The sequence below is a fragment of the Sus scrofa genome, chromosome 15 (genome assembly GCF_000003025.6).
Source record: "Sus scrofa isolate TJ Tabasco breed Duroc chromosome 15, Sscrofa11.1, whole genome shotgun sequence".
Lineage (NCBI taxonomy): Eukaryota > Metazoa > Chordata > Mammalia > Artiodactyla > Suidae > Sus > Sus scrofa.
The window spans coordinates 3,922,889-3,939,728 of record NC_010457.5 but is presented as its reverse complement, the minus strand read 5'-3'; the positions used below and the strand labels follow the sequence as shown (position 1 = coordinate 3,939,728).

Here is a 16,840-nt window from a genome sequence, read left to right as displayed (position 1 = left end):
AAAATATATCAAGTGGATTTCTCCATAAAGAAAGGAAAGAATGTGGGAGACAGGGAGGGTCAAATAGAAGGACACAGAAACAGAAGAAGAAAAGAGAAAATGAATAAAGCAATCAACTAGGAACAAAACTGATAATACAGAAAGCAAGAATTCTGGCAAATATGTTGTGAATTGACAGATGGATTAGGATCTGGCCAAACTTAGGAAAGTACTTATTTCAAAGATTAAATTGGAAAGAAAAAAGAAAGACTAGACATTATGGGAAGTACTCTTAAGAAATATAAAAGATTAAAATGAGAGGAATGAATGAAGGAAACCAAAGAAAGAATAAAGTAATTGGAAAATGTGTGTTATGTATGTAAGTAGATAAATTGAGATAGAGACACTAAAGAAAAATATAATAGAAAAGAAAAAATATTTAAAGATAAAATATAAAAAGTTTATAAAATAGGAGATAATTTGGATCCGCATGGTGAAAAGGCTCACCCTGGGCCAGATGAAATTAACCTAGAACTGTCAATACTGAGATGAACCTACTGGATTTAAACGTGAAGAAAGAATGATTAAGTCACTAAGATGAGGAAAACAGGGAAAAATATTTAGTCTTGTCTCTGTTTATCCACATCAACATTTAGGGCCTGTTGACACTGGAGTAACATCAAAAGGATTCTATAAAGGAAAAAAGTATTTTGTATTTTAAATTCAGAGTGTCTTCAGATACAAAGACTACAGATGGCTTTGAACTCAGAGAATATTATTTTAACTATGCCCTTCCTAGAAGAATTCCTAGAAGATGAACTACTTTCATTCAGATGGAAATAACTTAAAAATTACCACAGAAGGATGAGCATTGAAAGGATTTAACTATAAAATAAAGACTAAGACAAGATGTAAACACTATGTTCCCTAAAAATAAAAGTGATGTACCACCTTGACCTATTTGTTTCCCCTTTTCATCCAGGTTTTTTGTAGTTGTAAGTTTGTTGATTGCCTTTTCCTCCTCTTCAATACTGGCAAGTCAAAGAATTACATTAAAGCTGCAAATAAAAATAAAAGCAGAATTTAATAGTGCAGAGGAAAATACTGAAGAACATTAACTGAAATATGAAGGAAAGAACAGGACAGAGCAGTAGGAAATATGCTAATACCTTAATTGCTTATAGAAATGAACTAATAGATCATAAATAGGGAAATAAATGACAGTCGTATAAGTTACATAAGTGACATAATTTAACTTGTGAATACAAAGTTGCATAATGTTATAATTATGAAAACAATTACTGGAAAAAATATATACAGACAAACTATACATGGAGAAAAATGACATAAAAATTAGTGATGAAAATATTTTCTTTAAAAAAAAAATCCAGGGAGTTCCCTTCATGGCTCAGTGGTTAATGAACCCAACTAGGATCCATGAGGATTCAGTTTCAATCCCTGGACTCTCTAAGTGGGTTAAGTACCCGGTGTTGCTGTGAGCTGTGGTGTAGGTCACAGACACGACTTGGATCCCACGTTGCTATGGCAGTAATGTAGGTTGGCAGCGGTAGCTCAGATTTAACCCCTAGCCTGAGACCTTCCATATGCCACAAGTGTGGCACTAAAAAGCAAAAATAAATGAATAAATAAATTAAATATCCAGAAATCAAGTTAAAGAATGAAAAGCAATTCTAACTATCAGATGTCACAATCATCATTCAGCATTACACTGAAGGGAATCAGCCAAGAGAGGAATTAACATAAATGGGCTTTGAGCTTGTGTTGGCTTTTTAGAAAGTGGATTTCCTGCTAAATCACAGAGCAAAACACTATATTCTCTAATATAGGTAAGAAATACAACTAAATTGTTTTTAAAATGTAGAAAACTAAAGGATAAAAATTACATCAGATAAAGGTGGGCAAATGCTTAATGTCAGACCAGAGGAATTGGTCCATGTAAACATCAAAGAGGTTGAACAAAGTCATTGTTTTTTAATGCAAAGAGTGAAGTTCGCAGTGAAGATGTAACAGTAGGGAATATCTACAAACCGAAGAACATGATAACAACACTTACAAAGCACAAACAGTGCAGGTACAAGGGAAAATAGTAAAAAACACACTAGGCTTGGAAAGTTTCTTCATTCTCCTCTCAGTCCAAAACATATCAAGCAGTTGTGAGGATAAGGAAAGAATGAGAAAACTTTGAAAATATTGCAAATAAGGAACATTGCAGAGATGCCCCATGTCATGACTATATAACATTTTGATGAGGGGAACATACCAAGAGAAAAATGCTAGAACTTTTAAAGAAATTTTAAAAGATAAAATTAAAAGCTCCAAGTGCAAATCGTATGATTATATTCCTGAAAGCACCATCCAGTGGGTTTTATTTAATCAACTGAGTGACTATTATAAATAGTAGAACTCACTAAGATATTGTGGCACAAGATTAGTGTAACCACATGGATAACTTTTATATATAACAATTTTATCATGATATATACATATGACTGGGTCAGTTTGCTGTCCAGTAGAAATTGGCACATTGTAAATCAATTATAATAAAGTAATTAATTAAATGTAATTTAAGCCCTAGTGCCATATTGTACGTTTGTATATTGTTTGGGTGTGTGCAATAAGCCTAAGAATATTGTTTGTGTATTAGTTTTCAATAGCTTCTGTAACAGTACCACAAACTTGGTGGTTTAATGCAACAGAGCATTAAACCATAAACATAAGCATCTCTTATGTTTCCAGATGTCAGAAGTCAGAAATCAGTGTCAAAGGGCCAAAATCAAAATCTAGGGTTCTCCTTCTAAAGGTTCCAGGGGAGAATCTTTTCCTTCCTTTTCGTCACCTCTGGTGACAGCCAACACTCCTTGGCTTATGGTCACATTGCCTTCTCCATTTCTGTGTGTGTTTACTTCTCTCATATAAGGACCTTTGTGATTGCATTTAGGGCTCACCTGTATAATCCAGAACAATATGATTTTAAAATCTGACTTAGTCACATCTGGAAAGATTCTTCTTCACAAGATAACATTTGCAGTTTATAGGAATTAAGCCACAGTATCTTTGGCCTTTATTAGTAGGGTATCTAGAATGGTAATAGCTATGTAGCATCCTTGGGAAAATTGGGAAAGCACTGGCCTTGGGGTAGTTCAGAAAATAGTCGAATATCATTTTTGTAAAATTTAGAGTTCTCTCCCATAACCCTAGTTTTAAAAGGCTATATATATTGGTGTATGAAATGACAGAATTAACAAGATTATAAACTCCAGCCATAGACTTAATAAATGCAGGAATATTGAAAATAATAAGAATGACATCTCATTCAGTAGGAAAAGTATTGTTTAATACATGTTGGGACAACTGGTTAAGCCATCTAAAAAGAAAAGTTGAATCCATACCTCACATCATACACCAAGATATATCTAGATGGACCAAATATTTAAATGTAAAATATGAAACCACAAAGCTACTCAGAAAATGCAGGAGTTTTTTTTTTATGACTTTTGCTAAAAATAACCATTCCAAATGAAATCTAGAAGCCAAAAAATGAAGTGATTAATAAATTTGAGCATGTTTGTCAGCACAGAAATGCATAGGCAAAATCAAAAGGCAAATCACAAACATTGAAACAAGTTTGCAATTCTTACTGAAGGGGCAATTTAAAAAAAATTGTATTGAAATGCAGTTGATTTATAATTTTGTGCTAGTTTCAGGTGTACAGCAAAGTAATTCAGATATATATATCCTGAATATACATATATCTTTTTCAGAATCTTTTCTGTTACAGGTTATTACAAGATACTGAGTATAGTTCCCTGTGCTGTATAGCAGGTCCTTGTTGTTTACTTGCTTTATACAGAATAGTGTGTATATGTTAATCCCAAACTCCTAATTGAATTAAGCCTGTCCCCCTTTTCTCCTTTGGTAACCCTAAAATTGTTTATGATACCTGTGAGTCGGTTTTCATTTTGTAAATAAATTCATTTGTGTCATATTTTTAGATTCCACATATCAGTGATATTATGTCTTTTAATTTTGTCTTTCTCTGTTAGTATGATAATCTCTAGATCTATCCATATTTCTGCATTATTTCATTCTTTTTTATGGCTGAGTAATCCATTGTGTGTTTATACTACATCTTCTTTATCCATTCCTCTGCTGATGGACTAAGTTAGGTTGCTTCCATGCCTTCGCTATTTACTATAAACATTGTCACTATTAACATTGAGATACATACATCTTTTCAAATTACAGTTTTTGCCTTTTCTAGATATGCCCAGAAGTGAAATTAATGGATCATATGGTAACTCTATTTTTAGTTTTTTGAGGAAACTCCATGGTGGCTGCACCAATTTACTATCCCATCAGCAGTGTGTAAGGTTCACTTTTCTCCATGCCCCCTCCAGCGTTTGTTATTTGTAGCCTTTTTGTCGCCATTCTGACTGGTGTGAGGCAATACCTCACTGTAATTTTGATTTGTATTTCTCTGATAATTAACAATCTTGAGCATCATTTCTTTTATCTGTTGGCATCTGTATGTCTTCATTGGAGAAATGTCTGTTTAGGTCTTCTACCCATTTTTTGATTGGGTCGTTTGGTTTTTTGATATTGAGTTGTATGAGCTGTTTGTGTATTTTGGAAATTAAGCCCTTGTCAGTTGCATAGTTTGCACATATTTTCTCCCATTTCTAGGCTGTATTTTCATTTTGTTTATGGTTTCCTTTGCTGTTCAAAAGCTTTTAAGTTTAAAGAGGTCTCATTTATTTTGCTATTATTTCTGTCTCCTTGGGAGACTGACCTAAGAAAACATTGCTACAACTGGTCAAACGATGTTTTCCCTGAGTTCTCTTTTAGGAGTTAATGGTGGTGTGTCTAAGTCTTTAAGCCATTTCGAGGTCTTTTTGTGTATGGTGTAACGAGGTATTCAGACTTCATTGATTTACATGTAACGGTCCACCTTTCCCAACACCAGATTGGCTAAAGTTTTTAAATGTCAAAAAAAAACCCACAAAATAATAAGTTAAAAGACTAACGTTGCAATCAGAAAAATGACAAAGTATGAGAACAGACTGTTTACAGAAAAAGAACTATGGATGGCTCTTAGAAAAATCTCAACCTCACTCAATAAAAGAAAAGCAGAATTAAGCCACAATGAAATGCTACTTGTCACCTATTAGAATTTCAAATTTCTTAAACTTATATATACTAGTCTTGTTAAGAATGGAGGCATTCTTTTATTTTCCTGGTAGAATGTAAATTGAATGTTTCTGGTAGAATATAAATCATATGGAAGGTAATTGGGAATATCTGTTAAAGTAGAAAACACCTTTTCCATTGACCTAGCTAATTACTTCTTGTAATTTATCCACTAATATATTCCTTTATGAGATAGGCATAAAGTTATTCTTAGCAATATTAATAGCAAATGTTGGAGAAACCCTAAGTGTGCATCTCTATGGGTAAAATTTAACTGTGGGGTATCCAGAATGGAATAGTACACAGCTATTACAACTAAACTAGGAAGCTTGTTATTTCCTTTTTTTTTTTTTTTTTTTTGTGTCTTTTCTAGGGCCCAATCTGCGGCATATGGAGGTTCCTAGGCTAGGGGTCTAATTGGAGCTGTAGTAGCTGCCCTGTGGCCTACGCCAGAGCCACAGCAACGTGGTATCCGAGCCACATCTGCGACCTACACCACAGCTCACAGCAACGCCAGATCCTTAACCCACTGAGCAAGGCCAGGGAATGAACCCACAACCTCATGGTTCCTAGTCAGATTTGTTAACCACTGAGCCACGATGGGAACTCCCCTTTTTTTGAAACTTGTTATTCCTAATAAAGAAAAATCTTTATGATCTATTCATTTTTTCAAATTACAGTTGAAATTACAGTATTACAGTTGTAGATTGTATGTGTAGGATTTTTGCGGTTCAAACATAATGGGGAAAAGCATATTCATTCATATATGCTTCCTTGTGCATAAAAATCACTGCAAAGATACACAAGGGAATGATAATGATGACATTATCTCATGGGGAGTGAATAGGAATTAGATGAAGAATAGGAGCAGGAGATAAATTTTACTGTAAAATATTTAAGCTTTGAAAAATTATTAAAATAAATATGAATCTTAACTCTTTAAGCTAAGTGAATAAACTTTTTCATTTTTTTTCTCAAATATTTATTGAGGACCTACTTTGTGTCAGGTACTGTTTTAGGTACTTGGGATCAGTGAACAATACAAAGATCCCAACCCTTACAGAGTTTATATTCCAATGATGGCAGACAGACATTAAAAAATAATCATAATAAGTATACAGTGTTGTATATCAGGAGATAGTATGTGCTATGGAAAAAAAACACATAAAAGCGTATGTTGGATTGGCAGTGTCAGTGCAATTAGGAGGAGATTTTACAATATTAAATAAGATTAGCAGGGTGGGAGTTCCTCTTCTGAGTCAGTGGTATCAAACTCAACTGTTATCCTTGACAATGTGGGTTCAATCCCTGGCCTCACTCGTGGGTTAAGGATCCAGCGTTGTCATGAGCTGAGATGTAGGTTGCAGACACAGCTTGGATCTGGCATTGCTGTGGCTATGATGTGGGCCAGCAGCTGGAGCTCTGATTTGAACCCTAGCCTGGGAACTTGCATTTGCCATAGGTGCAGGCCTTAAAAAAAAAAAAAAAAAAAAGATAGTGGATAAGTCTTATCAAGAAAGAGCAAAGTTAAGCAAAGACTTAAGCAAAGGTGTTAGTCATGTGGATATGTGACAAAAGAATGTAAGGAGGTAAGGATAATAGCCAGTGTATATGCATTGGGAGAGGTACATGTCAGATGTTTTATATAAAAGGTTTGGAGCCCAGTGTGTCTTGATCAGAACAAAAAGGATAGTAGGATATGGGGCCAGAAATATAATATCCATTGGACATTAGCATGATCTGACAAATTTTGAAGTGCTCACTCTGGTTTTATCAATTTGAATTATTATAAATAGGAAGCAAGTGTAACAGCTAAGAGATATGTCAGAAATAATGGTGTCTTAGACCAGAGGAAGACCAATGAAAGTGATGAGAAAGTAGTTGGAGTTATGATGTAATTTGAAACTACTTAGCTGTATTCCTGATGGACTGGTTATGGAGTGTGAGGGAGAGGACTCAAGGAAGAGAGGTGTGAAAACATTATCTAGGAAAATGGGAGATTGAATGGACTAGGAAATTATACTGTGATTGGTTGTGAGCATGAAGAGCCCACTTAAGATCTTCATGAATTTAAAAGTGAAACTGGGTTTTTCTCTAGCTACATTCAGCCACATGATTAGATCCCATCTGGTCTAAAGAAGACCTTTGTGGTATTATGGAAGGGACAGCCTTGTTAAATTTTTTTTAAAAATAAGGCATAGGACATCATACATAGAAGGTTCTCATCTTAAAAATTTTAAGAGACTACATATAGGCTTATTTATATTTATACAAAACTAGATATGTTTCACCATGGTTTAGCTAAGTATGATATTTTTGTACTCATTCTAAAAAATGTATGAGCCTCAAATGATCCTTATTAAACCATGCCTCTTATTTTTGCCACATTAGCAGGTGGCAAGTATAAGAAAGGTCTCAATTAAAACATTAAGGTGACCATTTAAAAGGCATGAATGATTTCAGAGTGCTTATTTAATCATTGAAAAATTAAGCTTATGATATTTATTTTGAACTTAACATAGTATATAAAATTGTTAACATGAATTGTATGTGTTTTCTAAGAATTTGTATATTTACTTTTTAATGATTTTTATTTTTTTCCATTATAGTTGATTTACACTGATCTGTCAATTTCCACTCTTCAGCAAAGTGACCCAGTCATAGGAAGCAAGGGTAGCAGCTAAGAGGTATATATATATTCTTTTTCTCACACTGTCCTCCATCATGTTTCATCACAAGTGACTAGATATAGTTTCCTGTGCTATACAGTAGGATCACATTGATTATCCACTGCAAATGCAATTGTTTGCATCTATTTTTTTTTTTTTTTGACTTTTTGTCTTTTTTTTAGGGCCGCACTCACGGCATATGGAGGTTCCCAGGCTAGGGGTCTGATTGGAGCTTTAGCTGCTTGTCTACACCACAGCCACAGCAATGTGGGATCTGAGCCACATCTGCACCTACACCACAGCTCACAGCAACACTAGATCCTTAACCCGCTGAGCAAGGCCAGGGATCAAACCCACGTCTTCATGCGTGCTAGTCAGGTTTATTCACCACTGAGCCATGACAGGAACTCCATGTTTGCATCTTTTAACCCCAGACTCCCAGTCCATCCACTCCTTCCCCCTCCCCCTTGGCAATCACAAGTCTGTTTTCCAAGTCCATGAGTTTCTTTTCTTTGGAAAGGTTCACTAGTGCTGTATATTAGATTCCAGATATTAGTGATATCATATAGTATTTATCCTTCTCTCTTTGACTTACTTCACTTAGCATGAGAGTCTATAGTTCCATGCATGTTGCTGCCAACAGCATTATTTTGTTCTTTTTATGGCTGAGTAGTATTCCATTGTGTGTATATACCACATCTTAATCCATTCATCTGTCAGTGGACATTTATGTTGTTTCCATGTTTGGCTATTGGGAATAGTGCTGCAGTGAATGCATCTTTTTCAAGGGAAGTTTTCTCTGGATATATGCCCAAGAGTGGAATTGCTGGGTCATATGGTAGTTCTATATTTAATTTTCTGAGGTATTTCCATACTGTTTTCCACAGTGTTTGTACCAATTTACATTGCTACCAACAATGTAGGAGGGTTCCCTTTTCTCCACACCCTCTCCAGAATTTGTTTTCTTTACTTGTTAATGATGGCCATTCTGACAGGTAGGAGTTGGTACCTCATAGTAGTTTTGATTTTCATTTCTCTAATAATCCATGATGTTGAGTATTCTCAACCATCTGAATATCTTCTTTGGAGATTGTCTATTCAGGTCTTTTGCCAATTTTTCAATTGGATTGTTGGTTTTTTTTCCTGTTGAGTTGTATACATTGTTTGTATATTTTAGAGATTAAGCCCTTGTCAGTTTCATCATTTGAAATTATTTTCTTCCATTTTGTAGGTTGTCTTTTTGTTTTTCCTATGGTTCCTTTTGCTGCGCAAAAACTTGTCAGTTTGATTAGGTTTCATTGGTTTATTTTTGTTTTTATTTCTGTTGCCTTGGGAGACTTACCTAAGAAAATATTCATAAGGTTGATGCCAGAGAATGTTTTGCCTATGTTTTCTTCCGGGAGTTTGATGTTGTTTTGTCTTGCGTTAAAGTCTTTAAGCCATTTTGAGTTTATTTGGGGGCATGGTGTAGAGGTGTGTTCCAGTTTCAATAACTTACAGGCAGGTGTCCAGTTTTCCCGGCAACAATTGATGAAAAGACTTTTTCCCATTTTCTATTCTTGCCTCCTTTGTTGAAGATTAATTGACCATAGGTGTCTGGGTTTATTTCTGGGTTCTCTATTCTGTTCCATTGGTCTATATGTCTGTTTTGGTACCAGTACCACATTGTCTTGATGACTATAGCTTTGCAATATTGCCTGAAGTCTGGGAGAGTTATGCTTCCTGCTTGGTTTTTGTTCCTCAAGATTGCTTTGGCAATTCTGGGTCTTTTGTGGTTCCACATACATTTTTGGATTGTTTGTTCTAGTTCTGTGAAAAATGTCATAGGTAATTTGACAGGAATTGCATTGAATCTGTAGATTGCTTTGGGTAATATGGCCATTTTTATGATATTAATTTTCCAGCTCAGGAGCATGAAATATCTTTCCATTTCTTTGAATCCTCTTTAATTTCCTTGATTAATGTTTTATAGTTCTCAGCATAAATAAGTCTTTCACCTCCTTGGTCAGGTTTATTCCCAGGTATTTAATTTTTGGGAGTGTGATATTAAAAGTATTTGTATTTTTATATTCCTTTTCTAATATTTCATTGCTAGCATACAGAAATACAACCGATTTTTTAATATTAATCTTGTTCCTGATACTTTGCTGAATTTGTTGATCAGTTTGAGTAGGTTTTGTGTGGCGTCCTTAGCGTTTCTATATATAGTATCATGTCATCTGCATACAGTGACAGTTTTACCTCTTCTCTTCCAATTTGGATACCTTTTATTTCTTTTTATTTATTTATTTATTTATTTTTTTTTTGTCTGATTGCTGTGGCTAGGATTTCCAACACTATGGTGAATAAAAGTGGCAAGAGTGGGCAACCTTGTCTTGTTCTAGATTTTAGTGGGAAGGCTTTCAGCTTATCTCCATTGAATATTGTATTTGCTGTGGGTTTGTCATAAATGGCTTTTATTATGTTAAGGTATGTTCCTTCTCTATCCGCTTTGGTAAGAGTTTTTATCATGAATGCATTTTGAAATTTGTCAAATGCTTTTTCTACATCTATTGAGATAATCATGTGGTTTTTGACTTTTCTTTTGTTAATGTGGTGTATAGGGTTGATAGATTTGCATATGTTGAACCATCCTTGTGAACCTGGGATGAATCCCACTTGGTCTGGTATATGATCTTTTTTATATGTTGTTGGATTTGACTGGCTAAAATTTTGCTCAGAATTTTTGTGTCAATATTCATCAAAGATATTGGCCTATATTTTTTTTTTTTTTTTTTTTTTGGTATTAGCTTTGTCTGGTTTTGGTATTAGGTTGATGGCAGCTTCATAGAATTTCTTTAGGAGTGTTCCTTCTTCTTCAACCTTTTGGAAAAGTTTAAGAAGAATGGGTGTAAATTCTTTTTCATATATTTGTTAAAATTTGCCTGTGAAGCCATCTGGCCCTGGACTTTTGTTTGTAGGGAGTATTTTTTATTACATATTCAATTTCATTTCTAGTGATCATTCTGTTCAGGTGGCTGTTTCTTCTGTTTCTTCTTGATTCTGTACTGGTAGGCTATTAGTCTCTAGAAAGTTGTCCATTTCTTCTAGGTTGTCAAATTTGTTGGCATATAATTGTTCATAGTATTGTGTTATGGTTCTTTTTTTTGTCTTTTTATCTTTTTTAGGGCTGCACCTGTGGCCATATGGAGGTTCCCAGGCTAGGGGTCGAATCGGAGCTATGGCTCTGGCCTACAGCACAGCCACAGCAACATGGGATCCAAGCTGCGTCTGCGACATACACCACAGCTTATGGCAATGCTAGATCCTTAACCCACTGAGCAAGGCCAGGATCAAACCCGCAACTTCACGGTTACTAGTCAGGTTTGATAACCACTGAGCCATGACAGGAACTCTCTGTTATGGTTCTTTGTATTCTACAGAATACATTGAGATTTCTCCTTTTTTATTTCTTATTTTGTTTATTTGGGTTATTTCTCTCCTCTTCCTGGTGAGTCTGGCCAGAGTTTGTCAATTTTGTTTGCCCTTTCAAAGAACTAGCCTTGGTTTTATTGATTTTTTTCTTATTGTTTTTTGAATCTTTATTTTATTCATTTGCTCTCTGATCTTTCTGATTTCCTTCCTTCTGCTGACTTTAGGCTTTGTTTGTTCTTTTTCCAATCCATTTAGGTGGTAGATTTAGTTGTCGATTTGAGATTTTTCTTCTTTTTTGAGGAAGACCTGTGTCACTGTGAACTTCCCTCTAAACACTGCTTTTCTGGCATCCCATATATTTTGAATGATTATGTCTTCATTATCATTTGTCTTGAGGTATTTTTTAATTTCTTTTTTGATTTCCTCATTGACTCATTGGTTTTTTAGTAGCATGTTGTTTAGTTTCCATGTAGTCAGTTTTTTCTCATGTCTTTTCCTATGCTTGATTTCCAGTTTTCATGCCGTTGTGGTCAGAGAAGATATTTGAAATAATTTCTGTACTCTTAAATTTGTTGAGGTTAGTTTTGTGCCCAAGTATGTGGTCAATCCTTGAGAATGTTCCATATTGACTTGGAAGGAATGTATATTCTAATTTTTTTGGATTTAATGTCCTGAAAATGTCAATTAAGTCTAACTTTTCTACTGTGTCATTTAGGATCTCTGTTGCCTTATTGATTTTCTGTCTAGAGGATCTGTCCATTGATGTAGTGGAGTATTAAAGTCTCGTAAGAATTAGATTCCCATCAATTTCTCCTTTTATTTCTGATAGTATTTGTTGTATGTATCTGGGTGATCCTATATTAGGTGCATATTTATTGACAGCTGTAATATCCTCTTCTTTTTTTATTTTTTATTTTTTTGTCTTTTTTATCTAGGGCTGCACCCGCAGTAAGTGAAGGTTCCCAGGCTAGGGGTCTAATCAGAGCTATAGCTGTCAGCCTACACCAGAACCATAGTAATGCAGGATCTGGGCCCTACACCACAGCTCAAGGCAACACTGGCTTCTTAACCCACTGAGCAAGGCCAGGGATCGAACCCACAATCTCATGGTTCCTAGTCAGATTCGTTAACCACTGAATCACAACAGGAACTCCATAATATCCTCTTCTTGAATGGATCCTTTTACTACTAAATAGTGTCCTTCTTTGTATTTCCTTATGGGCTTCATTTTAAAGTCTTATTTTGTCTTGGAGTTCCCATCATGGTGCAGTGGAAACAAATTTGACTAAGAACCATGAGGTTGTGGGTTTGATCCCTGGTCTCGCTCAGTGGGTTAAGAATCCAGCATTGCCGTGAGCTGTACTGTAGGTCAAAAATGCAGCACGGGTCTGACATTGCTGTGGCTGTGGTGTAGGCTGGTGGCTACAGCTCCAAATTGACCCCTATCCTGGGAACCTCCATATGCTGTGGGTGTAGTCCTAAAAAGACAAAAAATAGAAAAAAAAAAAAAAAACTTTAAAATATAGTCTGTTTTGTATTATATGAATATTACAACCCCTGCTTTCCTGTCTTGACCATTGGCATGAAATATCTTTTCCCATCCTCTCACTTTCAATCTGTATGTGTCATTTGCCCTAAGGTGAGTCTCTTTTAGACACCATATTGTAGCTTTTTGCTTTTTTATCCAATCTGCCACTCCGTATCTTTTGATTGGAGCATTCAGTCCATTGGCATTTAAGGTGATTATCGATAGATATATAGTTATTGCCATTTTAAACCTTGTTTTACAGTTGATTCTGTGTTTCTCCTTTGTTCCTTTCTTTCTTTGGTTGGATAATCTCCTTTTATTTTGTGCTTGTATCCTTTTCTTTTTAGTTTTTGAGAATGTAGTGTTCGGTTTTGATTTGTGGTTGCCCTGTTTTTCACGTATGTTAGTTAACCCCTTATTATATCTGCTTGCTTTACCCTAATAGTCATATAGACTCAAACAAATACTAAAAAAAAAAAGAGAGAGTCTGTATTTTCTTACTTTCCTTCCCCACAGTATATGATTTTTAAGTCCTATTTTAACATTTTGTATTTGTCCTTTTGCTGTTCCTTGTGTTTATCGTCACTTGTACAAGAGTTTTTCTTGTTGTTTTTTCTTTTAGATCTGTATACTGGCTTATTTAAGTGATGGCGTTCCAGTTATGATTTCCTCCATCCTATTTCTTCTTTTTTATTTAGAGAAGCTCTTTGAGTATTCCTTTTTTTTTTTTTTTTTTCTTTTGGAATGTGTTTTGTATTGGTATACTCTTAGTTTTTGTTTGTGGGAGAAATACTTATTTCTCCTCCTATTTTAAGTGATATTCTTGCTGGGTAGAGTATTCTATGCTGCACATTTTTCCCTTTTAGAACTTTGAGTATATCTTACCACTCTTCTGTCTTGTAGTGTTTCTGTAGAGAAAACAGCTGATAGCCTCAAGGAATTCCTTTATACTTAGCACTTTGTTTTTCTCTTGCTGCCTTTAGAATCCTCTCTCTACCTTTAACTTTTACCATTTTTTTTAATTATACTGTGTCTTGGTGTGGGCCTGTTTGGATTCAACTTGTTTGGGGCCCTCTCTGCTTCCTGTATCCAGATATCTGTTTGTTTTAGATTTGGAAGGTTTTCAGACATAAAGTCTTCATGTATATTTTCAATTGCCTTTTCTTTTTCTTCTCTTGCTGCAATCCCTATTATGCGTAGATTGGCCTTTATATTATTCCATAGATCTCTTATATTGCTTTCATGTTTTTTCATTTGGTTTTCTGTCTGCTGTCCCGAATGGATGATTTCCATTACTCTGTCTTCCAAGTCGCTAATTCATTCCTCTGCATTATTCATTCTGCTCTTTAGTGTTTTTAACTCAGTTTGTGTCTCTGCAAATGAATTTCCTAATTTTTCTTGGTTCCTCCTTATATTTTTAATTCCTTTCTAAAGTAATCTGCATTACTGTTGATATTCTCTCAATTCCTTCATATTTACCCTTAATTCTTTCAGTATTTTGATATCTCTCTTTTGAACTCAGTGTCTTTTAAACTGCAGAGGTTTGTTTCATTGTTCGCTACTTCAGGTGAATTCTCCTGTTCTTCTAACTGGTAGTGGTTCCTGAGCTTCTTTATTTCGCTTATATTTTTCCTTTTCTGTGAGGTTAGGGAAACCAACTATGCTAGTCTTGGAGAGCTGTTTCTATACAAGAGCACCCCTTTGTATTTTGTGGGGATTACTATTTATTTTTGAAGAGGCATTTTGGATATTTCTCTTTCTTTGGTGTGAACACTATATCCCCTTGATAGAGTACTGAGTGTTTGCAGGGAGGAAGCAGTGGGCAGTAGTTAGTGTTTGGTTGCTGGGCTCTTGACAATAGCAAGATAGTGCATGCTACTCCTAGTGGCAGGGCTTGGGAAGTGGTAATGAGCCTCAGGCAGATTTAGGCAGTGTCCAGAGCATTTGGCAGTGGTAGTGGAAATGGCAGGGTATAGGAGTTTCCAGGGGAGTGAGAGCAACAATGCATGGTGTTTAGTTGCAATGCACTCCTCTCTGGTGCCCTCTGAGGTGACTGGGGCTGCAAGTTGTGCATATGACGGACCCCTAGTGATGGCAGGTCATGACTACCTCTGGAGTCAGAGATAACTTTGGTGGTTTGCCCTCATTACCTGTAGACCATGCAAGAAGCACCCTGTACTGCTTAGCCCATGAAGGAATTGCCACACAGGCTGCAGGGTCCTGGGAAGTGACAGTGATCAGGTATGTGTGGGCGCTGCCTGGAGTATTTGGCAGTGGCAGCAGCAGGGTGGGTGTGTTCTCAGGGGAATGAGATCTTCAGTGGATGGTGCTCTGTTGCAGTGCCCTCTTTTTTTTTGCCAACCTCTGAGGTGACTGGGGCCACAGGTGTAGCCTGTTCACAGACCCCTAGAGGTGGCGGGCCATGCTCCCCTCTGGTTTCCGAGATGACTGCTTTGTTTCCAGTGCCTGTAGATCACACAAAAGGCACCATGTCCCTACTGCCCTTAGCTCAAACAAGAGGTGCCCAGCCATCCGTAGCCTGCACAAGAGGCAACCTGTCTCCTGTAGCCTGAGCATGGGGACTCTCACCACTTGTAGCCTATGCCAGGGTGCCCCGCCCTCTGAGAATGCACATGCATGCATGCATGCACAGGGAAAGAGATTCTTATGGCAGTCCACCCCTCTTCTTTTCGCCTTCCCCGACAATGACGCCTTGCTTCTCCTGCTGGCTCAGACCTCCTTCCCTCAGCTGCAGAGTTCTGCTCCCTAGCCAATGGTGCATTTCTCCCTAGCCCCTGAGACTGTCTCCACACAGCCAGCTATAATCCTCTCCCTGCAACTGACCTCTGGAGCCTGAATCTCAACACCCAGTCTCTGCCGAAGAGTTTCAGGCTGTGATGTCCGGGGTGGTGGTGCAGATGATCTCTGCAGCTCTTACTCTGCTTTGCCCTCTGCAGTCTAGCTGCTGCACTTTTCTCAGTGACTTTGGGGTCCCTCCATCTCAGCTGATCTCCCCATCAGTTAGGTGGCTTCCCAGTGTGTGGGTTCTTTTTCTCTTTCTCAGCTTCCTCTCAGAGCACTAGTCCCATCTAGATTCCTTTTCTCTCTCACTCTCTTTTTTTATTTTGTTCTGCCATTTTATGTATAGGGTTTCTTGCCCTTTCTGGAGGTTTAAGTTCCTCTGCCAGCTTTCAGTAGATGCTCTGTGCGAATCATTCTATATGGAGATGTGGTTTTTTTTATGTATTTGTTGGAGTAGGTGAGTGCAGCTTCGTACTCCTCTGCCATCTTGATTCTTCCCTATAAGCATTTGTATATTTCAATGCTTAAAAGTTTTAGTATGTAAGGACTTTGAGAATATAAAACAAACAAAAAATTCTTAGAAAATATCAGAAGAGTTAGATGTGTTATTAGCTGGATTGAACATCTAGTGAACATAGCTGGTAAGGGAATAGAAAAAGAAAAGAGACAAGAGAAAATGAAAAGAGAAAAAGAAAAGAGAAAATGAAAAGAGGCAAATATCAAAAGCTAAAACAAACATATGTAAAAGATTTAAATAATTAATAACCCAAAATCAGCAGCAAAGAGGGAATGTGGGAAACATCTAGAAGCAATGCAAGCAATGATATTGGAGGCAATAGTTAAATATTGAATGAATACATCACATAACATGTGATAGAGCATCTTCACTTGATCCAGTGAGTTCTCTTTTCTGAATTATCTGTGTGAGCTGCTTCTAGGAAATGCACACAACTCCAGAAACAGCTCAACAATGAGGCACTTTACTAGCAAATACTCGTATTTAGTGAGGGTCAAATGTGTAGTGTTATCCCTAGATTTTATTCATTGAACACTGTGACTAACAACAAAACTGTACTTCATTTATAGTGAAGCCCATGAATAAATAAAAGGGTATAATTCATTATTATAAGTATATGATAATATATTGTGTTTCCATGTGTAGAGTTAGTACAAGTCTATAATTGCAATTCTTAAAGGCAAAAGGCTCTGAGATCCAAATTTCCTTTTTGCCTCAGCACAT

The 16,840-nt window shown here is 36.3% G+C and overlaps 1 protein-coding gene across 19 annotated transcripts in view; it reads left to right on the top strand.

Moving 5' to 3' along the window:
- MBD5 (methyl-CpG binding domain protein 5) overlaps window positions 1–16,840 on the top strand; it is a 446,601-nt gene that overhangs the window by 156,731 nt on the left and 273,030 nt on the right. For 3 of the 19 annotated variants that reach the window (XM_021076099.1, XM_021076105.1, XM_021076109.1), the window contains exon 3: window positions 7,797–7,874. The exons of the other annotated variants lie outside the window; for them this stretch is intronic. The gene's annotated coding sequence lies outside the window, so the exon portion shown is untranslated. The remainder of the gene's footprint in view (window positions 1–7,796; window positions 7,875–16,840) is intronic. 19 annotated transcript variants of the gene reach the window in all.